Source organism: Octopus bimaculoides, chromosome 4 (genome assembly GCF_046866305.1).
Source record: "Octopus bimaculoides isolate indiv1 chromosome 4, ASM4686630v1, whole genome shotgun sequence".
NCBI classification, from domain to species: Eukaryota; Metazoa; Mollusca; class Cephalopoda; order Octopoda; family Octopodidae; genus Octopus; species Octopus bimaculoides.
Window position 1 is genome coordinate 89,320,383 of NC_142931.1, and position 20,614 is coordinate 89,340,996.

At 35.0% G+C, this 20,614-nt stretch overlaps 1 long non-coding RNA gene across 1 annotated transcript in view; it reads right to left on the reverse strand.

The window, feature by feature from the left end:
- Window positions 1–20,318, reverse strand: part of LOC106869446 (uncharacterized) — a 65,620-nt gene extending 45,302 nt beyond the window's left edge. The window contains exon 1 of the long non-coding RNA XR_001409400.3: window positions 19,866–20,318. This is a non-coding gene — a long non-coding RNA (uncharacterized LOC106869446). The remainder of the gene's footprint in view (window positions 1–19,865) is intronic.
- Window positions 20,319–20,614: the final 296 nt, after the last annotated feature.

Here is a 20,614-nt window from a genome sequence, read left to right on the forward strand (position 1 = left end):
ACACACACACACACACATACACACACACACACACACACACACACACACACACACACACACACACACACACACACGACGGGCTTCTTTCAGTTTCCGTCTGACTTTGGTTGACCCGAGGCTATAGTAGAAGACATTTGCACAAGGTGCCACGCAGTGGGACTGAACCTGGAACCATGTAGTTGGGAAACAGGTTTCTTGCCACACAGCCAGGCCTGCGCCTATTTTGGTGCATCGACCGGGAAATTATAAATCACGCTTGTCCATTGAAACGAGTTCTGTTAAAATTAAGACAACAGTTAAATACAACATTAACTAATGCTTTTAAAATTATCCTCTCTCTCTCTCTCTGACGTAAGGCTTAGCTGGAAACATTAGGGTTTTCTTCTCCTCCGTCTCTTAATACAAACCTATATTAACAAACTTTACTAAACACGTTTTGCCGACGAAGACCACGATTAGTTTCTTCGGACACTCTCTCTTACTCTTTTACTCTTTTACTCTTTTACTTGTTTCAGTCATTTGACTGTGGCCATGCTGGAGCACCGCCTTTAGTCGAGCAAATCGGCCCCAGGACTTATTCTTTGTAAGCCTAGTACTTATTCTATCGGTCTCTTTTGCCGAACCGCTAAGTTACGGGGACGTAAACATACCAGCATCGGTTGTCAAGTGATGTTGGGGGACACACACACATACACATATATACACACATATACATATATACACATACATATATATATATATATATATATATATATATATATATATATATATATATATATATATATATATATATATATATACATATATACGACGGGCTTCTTTCAGTTTCCGTCTACCAAATCCACTCACAAGGCTTTGGTCGGCCCGAGGCTATAAGAAGGCACTTGCCCAAGGTGCCACGCAGTGGGACTGAACCCGGAACCATGTGGTTCGTAAGCAAGCTACTTACCACACAGCTACTCCTGATGTTTTGTATATATTTTTGTTTGTTTTTATTCAATATAGGTTAACTCTTTTCTTCGTAAAGCTGAATCTCAATCAGAATAACTCGCTTTACTTAGATCAGGCAATCTAGGTAAACTTGGCATATAGAACGGAAAATAATATCAATACAGATTGATTTCAGTTGACAAACACAAAGCTACAAACCATGGAAAGAGCGACAAAAAAATCTAGGAAAACTGAATAAAATATAGTTGAACACACACGCACACACACGCATGCATGCATACATACACACATGCATGCATACATACATACATACATACATATATATATATATATATATATATATATATATATATATATATATATATATGCACACACACAAACACGTGCATATATATATATATATATATATATATATATATATATATATATATATATATATATATATATATGCACACACACACACACGTGCGCATACATATACATATATGCATACACGCGCGCGATAGGTGGTGGCGGGACAGCTAAACATTTTTCCTAACTTCAGAGACCCTACGCAATCATTAAGTTATAATCATGCAATCATTAACTATGGTATTTCGCTGATAATTGTCACAGATTAAAAACAAATATGGGTGTTGGCATTGAGTGACATAACTTTTGGTCGGTTCATAGGAGATTTTAGACTACATTGTTATAGTAAAGGTTGCTGGAAAGATTCGTGAACGATACAGCTTTGAAGTAGAAAAACAATGTTTGACACTAAAACTAATAAACAAATAAAATTATCAGGATGCTATTCGAGAATGAGTTATTTTTTCCAGAATAAGGAGTAATTAAGATAAAGGGAGAATTGATGTACTTGCTAGTTTACACGCAGTGTTTTAAAATGTTATATGAACATATTTCATGTAAATTGCGACATAAATAACATATGAGTAACATTTGATAGACAATAGAGTACCGAATTGGATTTATATTTGACTATAGTTAGTTTAGTACGCAACTGCAGGAGTTCGAAACCTACTCTGACCGATAAAAATCAATGCTACTATGTACCGGAAGTCAAGGAGACTATGCTACATTCTGAACAAATTCGTCTTGAACTCAGTCATTTGTATAGTGCTATTACAATTCTTATTACAATTTCACAAAGTTTATTAGTTTCTCACTGACTTCGGTTAGTTGTTAGTGGGCACCAATCATGAACGACAACCATCCAGCATCACATTTAGATTTTAATTACAATTAGCGGAATTAGTATTTTCGGTGTTAGATGGGCCATGCAAAGCAAGGCTCTCTCTTGTATTTTGTATGCACTGAGTTAACTGAAGATTTTCGAGTTAAGCCTTTACAATTAGCAAATGCTCCATTTATAACTACAACTAGATTTACATTCTCCACATCTGCGTAAGACCAGGAATAAAATTTGTTTAATGGGTGCTAACTTGGATCCAAAATCTTTACAAACAAGGTCGATTTTGTTTCGATCTTAATATCAAAACAAAAACAGGTATATAAAAATTATTATTATATTTGTACGACAATAAAATCAGATAAATGGAAATGTAATATTTCAAATCAATCTAAAATGTTATTACGCTCGTTCGTTTTGGCAATGAATTTTTTTAAAGAGGATATTCAAATTGTTTTCATTGCATCACCCGCTCCCCTACCAAAATTTAGTGGGTGCGCTTGCACTCCCTGCCTTGAGACCTGCATTTTTCGTCTATGTAGTTGATCGTTTCTCATAGTAACCTTTTTATTTCATAGGCCTGCAAACCTGGTCATGCATGAGCTGTCAAACATTGTTTTTGGTTTATGCTATGAACTACATTGTCCCGGTTTCATAAGTTAATGGAGCAACTAATATCAGAAAAGAAAATTATATCCTGTTTTGTTAATAGCTTGCTGAGTGATAACAATAGGGACAGGTGCAGAAGAGATAACATCTGCACAGATAGCAAGAATAACAAGACACTTGCTAAGTGTTTTAGCGAATCACTGCAAAGGTTAGGCGGATCGACTGTGAATTGAGTTGCAAACTAGTGCATGCTTTCATCGAAGATTACGTCGGAGACAGAATTCTGAGAATTAAGTTATGTTGTGATAACAATAGAAAACAGTGAATATCTCGATTAATGTGGCTTTACTTAAAATGAATGGAAATTTTCTGCCTGATATGTTTTCTGAGTTTGCATTAGCAATAGTGGTTCAATCGTTGAGATTTCTTTATTTTAGAAGATAAATCCAAGCTTCGTCGGTTCTAAGAGCTTATGGTATAGAATTGCCTATCTATGTTGAAAGTTTTCATTCCCGATTGTTTATCGTATATAGAGGAATGTAGTAATCCTCTTTATTAAAGATATATAACATTAAAAATAAAAACGTGATTGTCTTATCTCTAAACGAAATACTGATAACGTCGTTCTGTTGTATATTTTCTGAAGTTGCTAGGTAAAAATTCTGTAGCAAATGTTAATGTCGGATGGGAAAAAATATTTAATATCACCATACCAGAATGACGAATAATACAAGTGAAATATCGATTTATGTTGCACGACTTAGAGGGGAAATGACAGCGCCATGGCCTTTTTTTAAGGCTCCCGAGACTTGTAGGAGGAGGGACGTTACCCTCAAACTAAAGCCCACATCTGAATACTTTTAACGGAGTGCACTTCACTAAAAGGTCAAATGGTGCTGTTAAACTGGGCGATAGGATAAAGTCTACCACCCAAAGAATAGAAACTTTGACATATCTAAAAATAAATCATGCTCTAAATCTTTAAATTTCGTGTTTTAACCCCTTCAAACGCTAATTGTTTTCAGGTACCCAGTTTTGGCTTGTATTAATTTCTCTATGTTGGGCTTGAACCCAGAATATTTATTCCTAATGCAGGAGGTGCAACATTTTACCATTGCGTTTCTTATAATTAAAGGAGAGTATCAGACTTGATACTTTAGAGTAATGTTTCAAATCATATTCATATTATCACATCAACATATACATTTGACAGTAATTATGTGAACATCTAAATATATTAGGTACAGGCATGAGTGTGTGGTAAGGAGCTTGCTCAATTACATTGGTCCGGGTTCAGTCTCACAGCATGACACCTTTGGCAAGTGTCTTCTACTGTGGCCTTGGGCCAACCAAAGCCTTGTGAGTGGATTTGGTAAACGGAAACTGAAAGGAATCTGTCGTATATATATATATATATATATATATATATATATATATATATATATATATATATATATATATGATAGGCCCATGTATGTATGTGTCTCTGTGTCTGTGTTTGTCGCCCACCACCGCTTAACAACTGGTGCTGGTTTGCTTACCTCCCCGTAACTTATCAGTTTGGCAAAAAGAGATGGAATAAGTACCAGGCTTCAAAAAATAAGTCCCAGAGTTGATTTGTTCGACTAAAACCCTTCAAGGTGATGCCCCAGCATGGCCGCAGTCAACTGACTGAAATAAGTAAAAGATAATGTATATTACATAACTTTGATACTATATGAACTAAGTCTTACGCTGACAGGTTTATAGTGCGTTGGGTGTTTTACTAAGCGAAATTAACTTATTCTTCTTAGGTTGGTTAATGTTGTTTGGAGTATAAAAGTTCTCTGATACATGGGTATTAAGAGTTGTATTTTACTAGGTGGAAATAATTTATATGCTTCTTTAGATTAAGTTAGTGTAGTTGAGAATATTATTAATCGTTCGTATTTTATCTAAAAGGATGGAATTTACGCCTTTATTTGAGCAACGTAGCTGCTAGCTTTGATCTGGTTGAAGGGTTTTAAAGAGTTGTGAACTGAACCGCCAAGCATTGCTAGGGCAAATGGGAAACTTCAGCATTAATGAGACTATACCGATAACGCTCATTGCACGAGGAAGTCCTTCGTTAAATATTGTATGATTGTCCTTCAGAAGGATTCTAATATTGGTAAAGCTAATACACGTTTAAGGGTTTCTATTTTATGGAGGTTTTGTAGCCCATACAAACATACATACATACATACATACATACATACATAGGTATCTTGGACAAGATGAGAATGTCAGATATGATGGACCCAGGAGAGAACCAGGAACGAATACTTTAGGAGCGTGAAAAGAATGTGATCATCAGAACTCTCAGCTTACAACAAGCATGTTGCCCACAACACCTTTGTAGTGCCTGTCCTCACGTCTACGTGTGGCCTTCTGAACTGTTCTCTATAGGAACTCAATGAGATAGATGTTCGAACTCGCAAGCTGCTCACTGTTACAGAAAACTTCAAAATCAATGAAGATGTAGATAAGCTATACTTCTTCCCATGTAAGGACGGTGGCCGTGATCTTAAATCTGTATCGATGTCATATGAAGCACATATTGTGACACTGAAACAATATCTGCAGCAGAGGAAAGAGACTAGTAATTGTCTTCCCAAGTCTGTGACTATGATATCAACAACATAATTAATGAACTTGAATTATGAAATAAGAGCTGATACAGGAGCACTGGTAAAATTTATTTATCAGAACAGAATCTAAAAAATGGACCAGTTCACTGAGAAGATAGTACTTGAGTACTTGGCACGTAAAACACAAACCGTAGAATGGACTGATCATATCAAAAGCTTGGCATGAAGTACCAACAAGTTTATGACATCCCACTTCGAAGGCTACCCCCGTACAATTCAAGAACAAGAGATCCTCACCATGTAACGACAGCATAAAAGACAGAAAACGTTGACAGACAACAAATGTAGGCGATGCAAGACCAAGACAGAAGACATCAACCATATTATTGTTGAATGCAAGAGAATGTCTTCCAGATATTATCTTCCCATGAGGCATGATGCGGTAGCCAGAACTGTCTGGAACAGGATAGCAAAAAAGAAAACACTTACTGGCGAAGTTGACCATATTGAGACTAATTGATCAAAAGAATATTGGTGGAACCTAAAAATTAAAACAACCACCAGGTTAAAACACAACCGGCCAGATACTGTTGTGTGAGACCACAAAGAGAAGATCTTTTGAAGAAACCAGCTGCCCTCTTGTCACGAATGTGATTAGAAAAATACAAGAGAAAGAAGGCATATATGGCCCATTGATAAGGAATTTGCAAATCCAGTATCCAAGATACACTTCGTACCTATTATTATTATTGGAGCAACAGGATACATACCAACACATCCGAGAAAAGTAAGGCCGAATTTGGGATCTTGGAGAGAGAATGCAAATCCTTTATTCATACGATACAAATGATCACGATATCTGGGACTATGAAAATCGGAAAACCTTCCTAAGTTTAAAACAAGATGGTTTCCTTCACAACTTTGCTACCAAGTAAGTGGCCGGTCAAAATTTATTCTAAATTAAAGAGAGAGAACATAATACATACATACATACATACATACATACATACATTGTGGTCAGTCCAATAAAAAAGTTGAAGAACTCCAAACACCCAGAATTAGATTTTCTCCTAAAACATTTAAATGAACAAGAAAAACGTATCATCAGATATAAATTAATACATCTAACCGAAATGTCGGATTCAAAACAAGTGGCATTATAAAGCTAGCCATTGAAGATAATCATCCCACTTCCAATGAAGGGCAGACAGAACGGTCAGCTAATTCTAACAGTAAACAACACACCAACAATTAGCTGAAATTCATACCTATATTGTACAAACGGGAGAACTCCAGGAACTTGTGAACGCCTGGGATATGTTTTCACAGGCCCATAACCTTAATTTGAATGACAAGCCATACAACACCAGTATAAACAAAGAACCCAATAAATTAGTATTAGAGGCAGTAAATAAAACAATAAACAAATATTTGCTGACTACACAGTCCAGAGGTATGAAAACAACCTATGAAACCATTAATCTTTTGACATATGTCTCATCTATTACATTACTAGAGTACCGTAAAGAGCTGAAGCCACGCAGTCGAGATTCAAGCAGAAAGCTTGAACCAGTATGAGCACGTAACTTAAAAAATACAATTTTATTCCTACGAAAAAGTATCTCACAAATCGTTGTGAGAACACAGAGAACAAATTCACACGACATTAGGACCTCAGAAAAAAAATACTACAGAGGCGATTTGGTGATATAGGATTCAAAAACCTAAACTTCAATCTGCACCAGCTGAAACAACTCTCAGATACAGCTGAAAAACTAAAAACCGACAAATGCTCAATAAATTATTTGCCGGGAATCCCAAGTCAGTTTATTGCAGCTTCAACGTGAAAGGCTCAATTTCTGTAAAAGACACCCCACAAAAGATGAGTTTGGGAGTTACTGGAGACCTGTATGGAGAAAAAAAATTGATAAATTCAACAAACAAGCTGCATGTTTAAAAGAATCGCAGCCGAATTACTGGCACATGTCCAACAAAAGCAATATGAAATAGACGGCAAAATTGCAGAAACACTTCTACAGAAAATATCAAACAAGAAATCTCCTGAACCATAACAGGTTACTGGCTGAAAAATGTCCCCTGTTATCGACAAGATCTCATACGGTTGTATGAAGAAAGTAACAAGAGCACACAAGAACTGCCCCAATGGTGATCAACTGCAAGTACGCTCCTTCAATTCCCTAAAATAGTCAACCTACCCTTGCTAAAAATGACCGGCCAATAGCCCGCAAGAACAGATTGAGACACCTAGTGTATAATTTGCACATAACGTTCTGGCGGGCTATTGGCCGGTCATTTTTAGCAAGGGTAGGTTGACTATTTATATATATATACAAGGGTAGGTTGACTATTTATATATATATACAGGGTGGCCCAAAAGTAGGTTTACAGTTATTCAACTATCTATTTCGCATTCATATATTAACAGTTTAGATTTTAATTATTAAAAGAATATGAAACTAAAAAAATCCCAAAGAAAATTTATAATCCATAAAATCTATAAAATATTAATTAAAAATTTAATTCAGTTTAGTAAATTTATAAAAACGAAAGTGAATAATAGACTACGCGCGTTTCGTGGCCACATAAAAGTGGAAAAGATCTGGGTAATTTACAATAAATCGATCAAGATAAGTTCCACACAGAATGAGGACACTCTTCAAGTCTTGTAACTTCGATAAACGTATCCTAATATTTAAAATGCAATAAAATAAAATAGGAAAAAGTAAAATTATTTGTACGTTTAAGCAATTATTAGTACAATATATAAAGTGTCGAGGTTTTATAATAATAATCATCTGTCAAGTTAAAGGCGTAGATTAAGAATAGGAAAACATATAAAAAGATAGTGTTATTAACTATTAAATGAATTCGGACGTTCAACAGTATTAATAAAAAGAACAACATCACTTATCTTATCGAAGATTCTTTGTTGACTGTAGTATTACCCATGAAGCATAGAATTTATACGATGTTACGATGTGTATCACGTGACAAAATGGCGTTTATTCGTGACCACAAAATTAAACTTTCCATGTAGAATTAAAATATATATACTGCACTACGAAAAAAGTTTAAAGCAATTTTACATTAGATGTGCTATTCAGAACGTCCCACGGGCCGCATACAGCTTGCCCACCTATCTAGAGCCTAAACTGACAACCTGATTTGTTTACTGCAAATATTGAAGGAAAAAAGTCTAGAATAGAGAAAACGAAACACATCGTTTTAAACGCATATATCATCCTTGTAAGGTTTGTTTAGACACAAATAAAGCTCACGTTAATTTATTCTTCTCCCATAACACATATAAAGAAAAAGTCATTTAGCAAAAACTTAATATATCATCTATGATCAAGGTGTTAATTTAATATATATACTTTCTCTTCTCAGAAAGAAAAGATAAAGATAATTGTAAAAGATTTATTCTGAAATATCATGGGAGTAAGAACTGTAGTAATTATGACTTCTTTTCATGGCGGTTTTAATATAAAGTAGAGCCGGCCGTCATTCGCGAGCGAGTATAGCTTGGTAATATATACCATGTTTTTGTCAATTGTTTTAGCAGTCTAAGTAGTCGCGAGCAGACACAGATATCATCTTGGTCTCCTCCAACGTTGAACCAACAAGGTGACAATTGGATAAGTTACCCGGTTTCCTTAGCGTATAAGAAACTGAGATCACAACATTCCCTCAGAACAGAACGCCAGTCTGCCGCAGGGTTATTCATGTATGGTTGAGTAGGCTGGAGCAACGTGAAATAATATGCTGTACTCAAGAACGCAACGCACCGCCCGATCGAAACCACGATCTTGCGAGCAACATCTTAACCATTAGACCACGCGCTTTCACAAACAGAGAAAGTAGCTAAACATTACAATTAACATGCACATAAGAAATCTATAGAATTATTTTATTATGCATAACATCGAGTAAATCTGTTATATGATGAAATATGAAATGATTCACGCTAAATCATTGTGACAGACCATAACACCAAACGACTCTCACGTTTCCACTCTGCCACACTTCAACCCTGATCTCAATCCTCGGTTATACTTAGAGTGACTTCTCCTGCTCCCTTTATCACTGAGATTTCATGTTTTTAATTGGATTAAGAAAAGCTTTCTCTCCAAACTTAATCATTAGGCTAATTATTTTTGTCATCAGTAAAGGTGTAATTTTAATTGATTAAAAGTTTTGGTTTCTTGTATTAATGCTAGTGTGTTAGCTCTAACTTTACTGTTTGTATCACACTATAACTGCCTTTTTTCCTGAAGCAGCCATCATGAAAATTAATTAATCTCTGTCTGTCTGAGAGTTAATTCTGAATACCAATAAACCAATATACAATATTTATATATTGGAAACAAATCAATAATCTCCACAATTTCCAAATACAGGAAACCAAACTTCCATAAGTTAAACAATTTGCAAGCTTTGAAACTTCTAACACACAGGAGTATAATGAAATATGCAAACACAGACATCTTACGACGACTCAATATGATTTCCATGAATTGGCAGCCTTGTAAAATATAACTGATATTCTGATTTAACGTTATGAACGTTCGCTATCCACACATGAGCATATATTTTGTTCATTCTGTTATTCTTGTATATGTGTCAGTCATCGGAGTATGGCCATGCTAGGATACCGGTATAAATAAAAACATGACGTTACGAGCAATTTAGACTCTGCATCGAGTGCTGATTGAGCCAGAGATCATTCAATAATATACGTCCAAGTTCTTATCCATTATGTTATAAAGCAGTGAGACAAAAAAAAATAATGCAAGACAGCATGCAAATCTCTCTTAAATTATACCCTATCGTCCTTAAAAGGAAAGACATTAGAAAATGTAGTTCTAGTTCCCTTATCCCACTATATTATATGAGGACATAAGAATTGGCTTTCTTTTGAGAGTAAATATGTTGCCTGAGCACATATCGTTCTTGGCCAGTCAGAAAAAAATCTTCCACTCATCTTTTCTATCTCTCTTTCTCTTTCACTGCCATTCGCTTGTTTCGATCGCATGCTGAGACAAGCGTCAACAGATTCTGTACTCGCACAGGTTTCAACAATCAAGAGATAAACAAATAGATCCTACAGTCGCTGAGAGATTATTCAACCACGGGGAGAATGCTAACAGCCCAGAATCAGTGAACCGAGATATTCTTCGATTCGATATGAATACAAACTTCCACTGTTTTTTCTAGCATACTCGTTGCGTTTACCAACTTTCAATACTCGCTAGAGATTCTTGATATGTTCCTCTATTGTATAACTATGTAATTTAGCTGCTAATTTAAGTGGCTTTGTTGTTTATACTCTGTATGATTATTATCTTGTATTCAACATGATTTATTGTGCCTTTTTTTCATGTGCATACAACTTTACATACAACGGATCTTTTCGGTTTGGTGCACCGTGTCCGATTTTATTGGGAATTTCTTCACAGATGTAATTTTCATGCCAATTACGAAAATTTCAACCATATTTTTGGAGAAAATATTAAAATGCTGCAAATCTTTACAGATCGAATTTGTTTTGTCATTTTAACCAATCAGAACGATTCATTCTCGATCTTATGGAAATCAATAACTTGTTATTTGTGGATGTTCCCATAGAAACTAAAGGCTACCATCATATGGTTAGGGTTAGGATTTAAGGTTAGGGAATAGGGTTTAGGGTTATGGCTAGGATGTAGAGTTTAGGTTTAAGCTTCGGTTTAATTCGGGTGGGGGTGGAAGGGTACCATTTTCTTCCATTAAATATTTTCATCTTTAAAGATTTTGTAACGTTTTTATTAGTCATTGTCGAATTTCGAAAAAGAGGAAAAAAACAAACAAAAAAAAATCATGGCACATTCCATAGCAAAGCGATGGCATGTCGAGAATGGATGGATCTCGCTGTCAGCTTGCTTTATTATTATTTTCTCCAAAAATAGTTATGAATTTTCAGAATTGACATGAAAAACTATTTGTGTGGAAATTTTCAATGAAACTGGAAATATACACCAAACAGAAAAAATCCCCTATACCTCTGTTCCAATTGTTTGATTTCGGTATTAAATTATTGCTTCGGATAGAACGTCCTTCTCCGCTATTGACATCAACAGAATTGATCAATTTTCTTTCTCTTTGCAATAGGTAACAGTAAACGGTGAAACAGTGGAATGGTTTGTATAATACTATAAATTACCAGGAGCATAGGCCGGACATTTTTCAACATTCTTTCAACAATCAAAAATGTAGGACTTACAATAACCATATGCAACGGTCAGTCTTATGATGGAGCAAGCACCATGTCAGGTAAAATATTTGACCTCCAAAGATTAGGGAAGTTGCTTCAACTTAAAATTATTCTAATTGCCACAACTAAACGTCAATATTCAAACCAAACTGCTTTTTGTAACTCTATAAAGCGTCTATACTTTTTCCTTGGCAGTTTACTTCGTCTTTCAGAACTAAAAGGACAACACCATCAAATGGTTAGCACTAATTCTAAAGATATCTTGTGATGCCAATTGCACACCAAGAAACTTACAAGGATGGAGTCTTGCGGAATGTATTAGCGCTAACAGAAAACTGTTCGCATACAAAACTCACACTGAAGCAAATGATATAGTAGAAACAATTATGTGCTTGTGAATTTTTAGTTGTTCTTATATCTAGGAGTATAGCGCTAAACAAAGTTTTCGTTTTGTTTATGTACTTACAGTAGAGTAGTCTAGATATGGTAATGGCTTCTCATTTTTGAGAAAGATATGAAAAATATACAAAATGAGTATAAATCTCAATTCAAACAAGTTGAAAACGAAACAGCTAAAGTTGGTTTATAAAATGTGTACAGAATACTGGCAACTCTGGGAATGGAAAAGAAAAAGATTCCAAGCTGAAACTGCAAAGAATGAAGGAGTATTTGAAGTTCAAAAGAAATTCATTATTGAATCCTACTTAATGTTCTTGAATTCTACTATAAATATCAAACATTTGATTTGAACATTTTCAAAAACGTCTAAATTTAGTACTCAAAAGCCAAAGCGTTTTAACGACACAAATAATGTGAACAAATGAGAATCTATAGTATTCAGATCTCATCCACAATCAAATAGAAATCGTGCATGAGATCTATTCATTCAAAGATATATACAAAGAATACAAAGAAATAATGAACACTAGCAATAAGAAAATTTTAGTGTCGAGAAACTGTCAACTGTATACTTAAATTAATGACCACTAATGACGTGTGTTCCATTTATCAAAACCCTTCCCATTGTACCACATTATATTCTGACCTTGAAAATTACAAGCGCACTTGCGGAACAATCCACCAGTCGGCTAAAATACATAAAGCCCTACCTTCATTGTGCAATGGGTGGGGATAAATTGTCTGGGTTAGTTGTGCTCTTATTTGAAAAAGACTTGGTAACTGAAGTGGATAATAATGAAGTAACAGATAACTTTGCTAAAGTGAAGCTAAGACAAAAGAAACTGTTGTAGTTTTATAATACAGTTTTCACATTGGTAATTTTTTTCCATTTTATATTAAAACTTAAAATAACTTGTCAGTGAACAGGTCGCGGTCTCAAAGCGACGAAAATATTTTGACAAATTAAATTTAAATGTTGAAGTGAATCTAACGGATTTTGTGTGTTATTTTAAATGGCTTATAAACACCTTCCACGCTGCAATTGTTTTCGTTCCAGCACACGATCTCAGATCAGGTCACTTGCTATGCAAGTGCATCTCCGTGTTTTTTTTTATTATGCCTTAAAATTTATGAGCTTACAGCAAAACTTGGATTTTCAGTTTAACTACAAAATAACGATTACGTACGTCCATAAAAGCGGTAGCTTTCTTGTGCTTTGATTTTAGTGGTTGTAAAAGCAAAATAAAAATGTATCATGGCAGCCTTTTACGTGATCGCTTCCCCTAACTTTAGAATCTAGTTACATCACTGAACGGAATGACTTTTGATCATACACCTGTATAATCAGGAGTGCTTTAGAGATAAATAACGAAGACGACGACGACAACAGTCTTTCAAAGATTGATATGTAGTTAAGGAATTCGCTTCGCAACTATGTGGTTTCACTTTCAATATCACTATGTCACACCTTGACAAATGTCTTCTCTAGTCTCGAGTCGATCAATGCCTTGTGAGTAAAATTTGGTCGACGGAAACTGTTCGGAAGCCCGTCATGTGTGTGCGTGCGCGCGCGCGCGCGCGAACACGTATCCGCGTTTACATTTGTTTATGTTCCATAACTTCGCGTTTGATAAATAGAGATTAATAAAATAAGTGTAAAAATTTAAATGTAAATACTGGAGCTGATGCGAATAATTAAACCTTTGAGGGTGGTACCCAAGCATGAGCGCAGTCTTTTAAATGAAATCAGTAAAACATTAAAAGGATATGAAATGGGTCCTGAATATTACCAGACAATCTATTTGTTGAAATGTAGTGAAGACAGAAACATGTGATAAAGTTAATAAACCCATTCACTCTATAACTAATAAATTATGACATTAATACAATTATTTAATTCGAATATATTTGTAACAGAAACTGTATAGATTCCTGTAATCCGATTGTTTAGTCTACATTTGTGTAGCTAAGGTACTTATACCACCTAATAACAAAACAGCTTAACATGCGTCAAGGTTATGAACATATGAATGGAGCTCGAACAGTCAATGTTGCTGTTGCTTAGACCCAAGTCTGCCCTGGTTGAGCAGATCTATGGTTAATGTCCTGACCGTCCCATTTATTTCTAAGGCCTTGAGCATTTAGGATTACATTATCCTGTACGTCCGTCTTCATTTAAAATGATGTAGTATGATTTGTGGGAGATTTGGTTACTATTTCTAGTAAATTGAGTGAATATATAGTGATTCCTTCAATGGCTCGTGTTGATGTTTGATTTCGAATCAACTATTGTATCTAAATGGGAACGAAGCTGTAGCTTAGCTCTAAGCCCTGATCGAGCAAACTTATGGCCAAAGATACTCCAGTCTTGACGACCCCATCTTGACAAAAAAAAAAACAAAAAAAATTACTATAAGGGTGTGTTATTTGAAAAAGAAAACAGGTCGAACGACCGGATTGATGGTTTCTCTTTGAATATGCGGGGCAAAAAGCAACATTGTTAAAATAAGGAAGGAATGGAAAATCGACTGTTGATTTCTTGATTTCACCGAAGTTTTGTAACCTAAATAAGTCTATTTTCGTAACTTAAAATTTATAGAAATGAACATAGGCATGGTTCATGAGATGCTCTAACTACCCTTCAACCTCACATGTGACTGTTGTGAATGCACACTATTTATAATAGGTATGTGTTTATTTTATCAACTGTATAAGGCTTTATCTATCGTTGTAGCATAACATGAAAAAAAAAAAACATAGGAGATAGAAAGAGAGAGAGAGAGAGAGGTGTGTGTGTGTGTGTGTGTGCGTGCATGGATTTCAGTAAAACGAAGTGGTCGAAGAAAGCTATTAAAAAAATTAGAAATTTATAAACACACACACACGCACGCACACACACACACACACACACACACACATAAACACACACACACGCATGAATTTCTCATTACTTTTTGGCATGTTCAGTAAAATTCAACCAGAAGAAATAGCTCTTAAGCCTATGTTTATATAGATGAATAAGTTGTATATGTATGCACCTTCTTTTTTATTTACAGATTCTTAATTTACTTGCCCTCTCACCCCTCCTCTCTCACCAGCTTATTTATAGAAACTCTGGGATGGCTGGTTGGGTGGAAATGGACTTCAACTTCTTGATACTTTAGCGTATATGAAACTTGAGGAAGTTTGTAAGTTCTGTTATCCTTTCGTTAATCAAAATTCCTGAGTTTAATTCTTGGCATTTTTTACTTTCACGCCGATGTAACTTATTTGTTTGTCTTGTGGATCAGATCCAGATTTCTATCTATTCTACATATGAATTTTTAAACATTAACGGAAATATGATTTACTTTTCTCTAACGTAGTTAAAGATCAGAACTGTGTAACACGAAATGAGATACCCTTACCTATTTTGATCATTAATAAGTAAAAAAAAAAAAAAAAAAAAAAAGAACGTGCTTTTAGTGAAGGCGTTAATAAAGGGAAATAGAATGGTATGATGGAGTAAGGTGTAGTAAGATTAGATTAGAATGCAGCAACGAAGTACTGGGTAAGTTATTCTCTGTTAGCCCCTACACAATCTGCTGCATGTAGGATGCTGAGAGTAAAGAACATACTTTGACTTGCAGGCAGAAATTTTATGTTGCCTTTTTTCTTCTAACAGAATCAGCTGACATAGGGGATAGAGGAGAATTAGGGTGTGGTAACAAACGGCCAGGAAGCCAAATTCAGTAAAACAAGAAGACAAAAAAGGGGTAACATTCTGTCTATTAATAACCAATTCCTTTATTTGATACAAGTATTATGATTTGAGAAAATCATCTTTGTAGTGTATCGAAGAGAACAGAGGGTTGGTTGGTTGTTTGATAAAAGCTGTTTAAACGCAAAAACGGTGATAACACTAGAACAGCTTCATCAGCCTCATTACATCATAATAATATTCAGTAATTGTTAAATAAAATGTTGATAATTTGTTGAGAGTTGAAATCAGAGATTAAAACTATATGTGAAAATACTCAGAAAACAAATAACATACACAGACATGGATATTTTAGTAAACATGTCAGCATGTTTAAAATACAATATAAAAACTTTACATTCGAAAACATTTTTGAATATGCGATATGAATGACATATATATGTATATATATTATACATATATGCATATATATATAAATACACACACACACACACACACACACACATAAACACACACACGTATAAACATACATACATGTATATATACATACAAAGACAGAGAGCAATACCAACATAATGGATTTCTGTCAGTTTCGACGGTGAGCATTTCAGTTATTCCATCAGCTGAACAACCTACTCATTGACATATAGCTATTGAGCATTGAATAGAAATATGACCCTTAACATGATGCTCGGAAAAAATCAATGTGACAATGTGAGACAATGTTTACACTTGGTACTACAGGTACAGTCAGTCCAAGCACTCCGACGTCTTAGACACACACACACACACACACAGTTTCGATCTATCCAGCTTTCGTTACAAAGCTTGGAACGACCCGAAACTACAGTACGAACCCGATGTGAAATTCTTAACCATATAGCTATGCCTATTTGGTGCACCTCCGACTTAATTTTCCTTATAAATCTCAGAAAAATGCGTTAATTTAAATGAAATTTTGCATAGGTAATGTTTTCGAAGGTGTAGATGACAATGGCTGATAGAACTTAGAAAACATTTTTGGAGGAGTGTCGGATCATTAATCTCGTCCTTTGTCTCAGCAAAGTTCATAACGTTTTTTTACTAGTTTCAACTCAACAGCTGCGGCCATGCTGGGGCACCAACATGAACATTTTTTTTCACAGTTTATTTCTTTTTTTTTTTCAGGTTTATATTTTTGAGATGTCAGTATTACGTAATCTATATTCTCGAAAATGTACTTCTGCAAAATTTCTTTTCAAAATATGCATTTTTCAGAAAGTTATGAGGAAACAAAGTCAGAGGCGTAGGAGCACTAAACTGTAGATATGCATACATACAATATACATGCAATACACATACATACATACATATATATATGTGTGAGTGTGTGTATTTGTATGTATGTATGTAAGTTTGTATGTATTTCTCTGGACCAGGGAGTGCACGTTGTGTTCTTGTACAAAACGTTTAATTTCACGTTGCCCCAGTTCACTCAGCTGTAGATGGGAAACCCTGTGACGGAATAGTCTTCCGATCAGGGGGAATGTTGGCCCGCTCGCCTGGCCAGGGAGTGGGATGGCGCCATTCGAAAGGTAAAACAATGCGAAGAGCATTGTGACCAGCGATAATAACATCCGACAGTCTAGTTGATACCGTGATATACACACACACACACACACACACAATAGAGAGAGGGGGGAGTGAGTGGGAGAGAGAGAGAGAGAGAGAACTAATGTTCTTCTCTATTCTAGGCACAAAGCCCGAAATTTTTGGGGAGGGTGCCAGTCGATTAGATCGACCTCAGTACGTAACTGGTACTTAATTTATCGACCCCTAAAGGATGAAAGGCAAAGTCGACCTCGGTGGAATTTGAACTCAGAACATAAAGACAAACCGAATACAGCTAAGCATTTCGCCCGGCGTGTTAACGCTTCTGCCAGCTCGCCGCCTTAGAGAAAGAACTAATGTTAATGAATCACCAAGCAGCCACAAAGAAGTTCAAAAGAGAAAATTAGTGTGGAAGGTTTAAAGCATGTTGCCATGAATCACACTTCGCTTAGCAGTCATGACGCTCCGGATTCGATTCCAGTGAGCGGCATCAGTGCCATCTTTAGGCAAGGGCTCACAGAGTAGTTAGTTACCTGTGGGCTTCCCAGGTCTAGGAACCCAATTCTTATCTATGTATGCTATGACCTTTAGTCAATAAATAAATATTAGAGGGGCCCAATGCACTGAATTGCTCGGGGATTTATAATATTACTAAGATGGTCCCATAGGGCATGTTAGGTAAATGTCATTTAACATACATTTGGGTCTAGCCAAACTTACTGAGTAAAACTGGGCAAAAAGTGTATGTGAGCACGTCAGTTGTACCTGTTATTCAAGCGTCCAGCTTTTTCATATATATATATATATATATATATATATATATATATATATATATATATATATATATATATATATATATATATATATATATATATATATATATATATATATTTTTTTTTAAATTTTTTTTTTTACTTGTTTCAGTCTTTTGACTGTGGCCATGCTGGAGCACCAATACAAATGATATATAAGCATATGCATGTATACATACATATATGTACATACCTACATCAACATGTATATATAGATGCATATCTGTGTACAGGACGTCAGATATATATATTTACATATACATATACATATACACACACACATATACTTTAATAAAAGTACATATACACACACACACACACACACATACACACGCATATACTTTTATTAAAGCTGCAAAATATCACAAGACTTACTCAGAATTTCGTGATCCCGTTCGTCGGACAGTTGTGATGTCCGACGAACGGGAAAGTGAAACTCTGAGTAACAGTTCGGTGATAATTTAGCAGCTTTAATAAAAGCATAATACTCTACCTTTTTTGGTATTCGAGTACTATATTTTCCACCTTGTTTTGCACTTATCAGTTCACCTGTATGTGTGTGTATAGAGAGAGAGAGAGAGAGAGAAAGAGAGAGAGAGAGAGAGAGAGAGAGAGAGAGAGAGAGAGAGAGAGAGAGACGGGAGATAGACAGAGACAGAGAGTAAAATGCTAATTCATTGGAGGAATTATGCTAGAATTTCACATGTATATGGAATATTCGGCCACCTATACGTTAATTTAACGAGAAGGTGAGCTGCTTTAAACATCTGAGTTAGTCGTTGAAATCGACAGAGGAACCATGATAAAAAGATAGATATACACAGACAAGTGCATACCTAATATAAATAGTTAGGGATATGAATGTATAAAATTTGTGTGTGTGTGTGTGCGCACGCGCGTGTTCTTGATGACAATAATAAAATTAATGTTTTACGAACTAGAATATCTGAAGTTTACCACCCGACTCGCTCCGAATTTATTGAACTAAGGCACTTATGGAGTACCTGTTCACATCTGGAACAAAGAAAAGGTCAGCTAAGAAGATACGGCCCATGAACCGGTAGGTTAGGTGACACACACAAGAGCGCGCGCACAAACACACACATAAACACCCACACATAAAAATTAGACAGACAGACAGACAGATAGATAGACAGACAGACAGACAGACAGATAGATAGATAGATAGATAGATAGATAGATAGATAGATAGATAGATAGATAGATAGATAGATAGATAGATCTCGACAGAAAAATAGATAAACATACACAAATAAATAGATATATGTAAGGAGAATGAAGTATATGGTCGCATACTATAAAATATAAACGTTGTTATTGGGCGGGTCGAAGTAGCTACGAGACAGAAAAACAATTGTTTTAACATTCGAAGTTTACTCATCTCTGAAAGTGTTAGGCTCGTTGCAAATGTTAAAAAGAAAAGTTGTATTATCTGTTATAAGGATTATATTTGTTATATTATAAGGATTAAATCTGTTAAATAATGAAAAACAAGCCGGATAGAAAATGAAACAAAGCAAACAGCGAGTGGGACGAAAAAGGAGAGTAGAGAGAATGGAAGAGGAGTTGAATGGATGAAAAACACAATGAAAAGTTAGTCAGTAAATTTGCTAGTGGAAACAAAAGCAACTCACGTGTAAAAAAAACAACAACACCGATTATAACAAATAATAAGAATGAAATGCTTCTATAAAGGTCAGATGATTACCAAAAGAATAAATTTGTAGTTCCACGAGTAAAGAAGTAACTAAGGTAGTTGTTGATGTTGTCCTTGCATGTTTATAGGGTGCGAGTAAGTTCCAAATCAATCCAACTGTACAGACTGGGACATCGATGTAGTTTTTCCGCAAAAAAATTTACAACTGTAAATACAACAGTTTTTTGTCACACTTTTACCAATACTTGCGTGTGTGCGTTATGTGTGTATCTCTAGTGATAGAGGCAGAGATAAAATTTAAAATAACATGTTTTACTCCAAACTAGTATGGTTCTAACTAACCAATCAATCCACTTATATGTTATGTCGGTCATCAAAAGAGAGTATGAGAGTGGATGCTGTTCTCTTTCTCTCTCTCTCCCCTCTCTTTCTCTTTCTTCTCCCATCTCCTACTCTCTCTCTTTCTCGGCCTGCCTGCCTGCCTGTCTGCCTGTCTGCCTGTCTGTCGATCTCTGTATTACATGTATCTATCTATCTATCTATCTATCTATATATATATATATATATATATATATATATATATATACATATATACATATATACATATATACATACATACATACATATATATATATATATATATATATATATGTATATATATACATATATATATATATATATATATATATATATATATATATATATATATATATATATATATATATATATATATATATATATACATATATATACATCTGCCTGTCTGCCTGTCTGTCGATCTCTGTATTACATGTATCTAT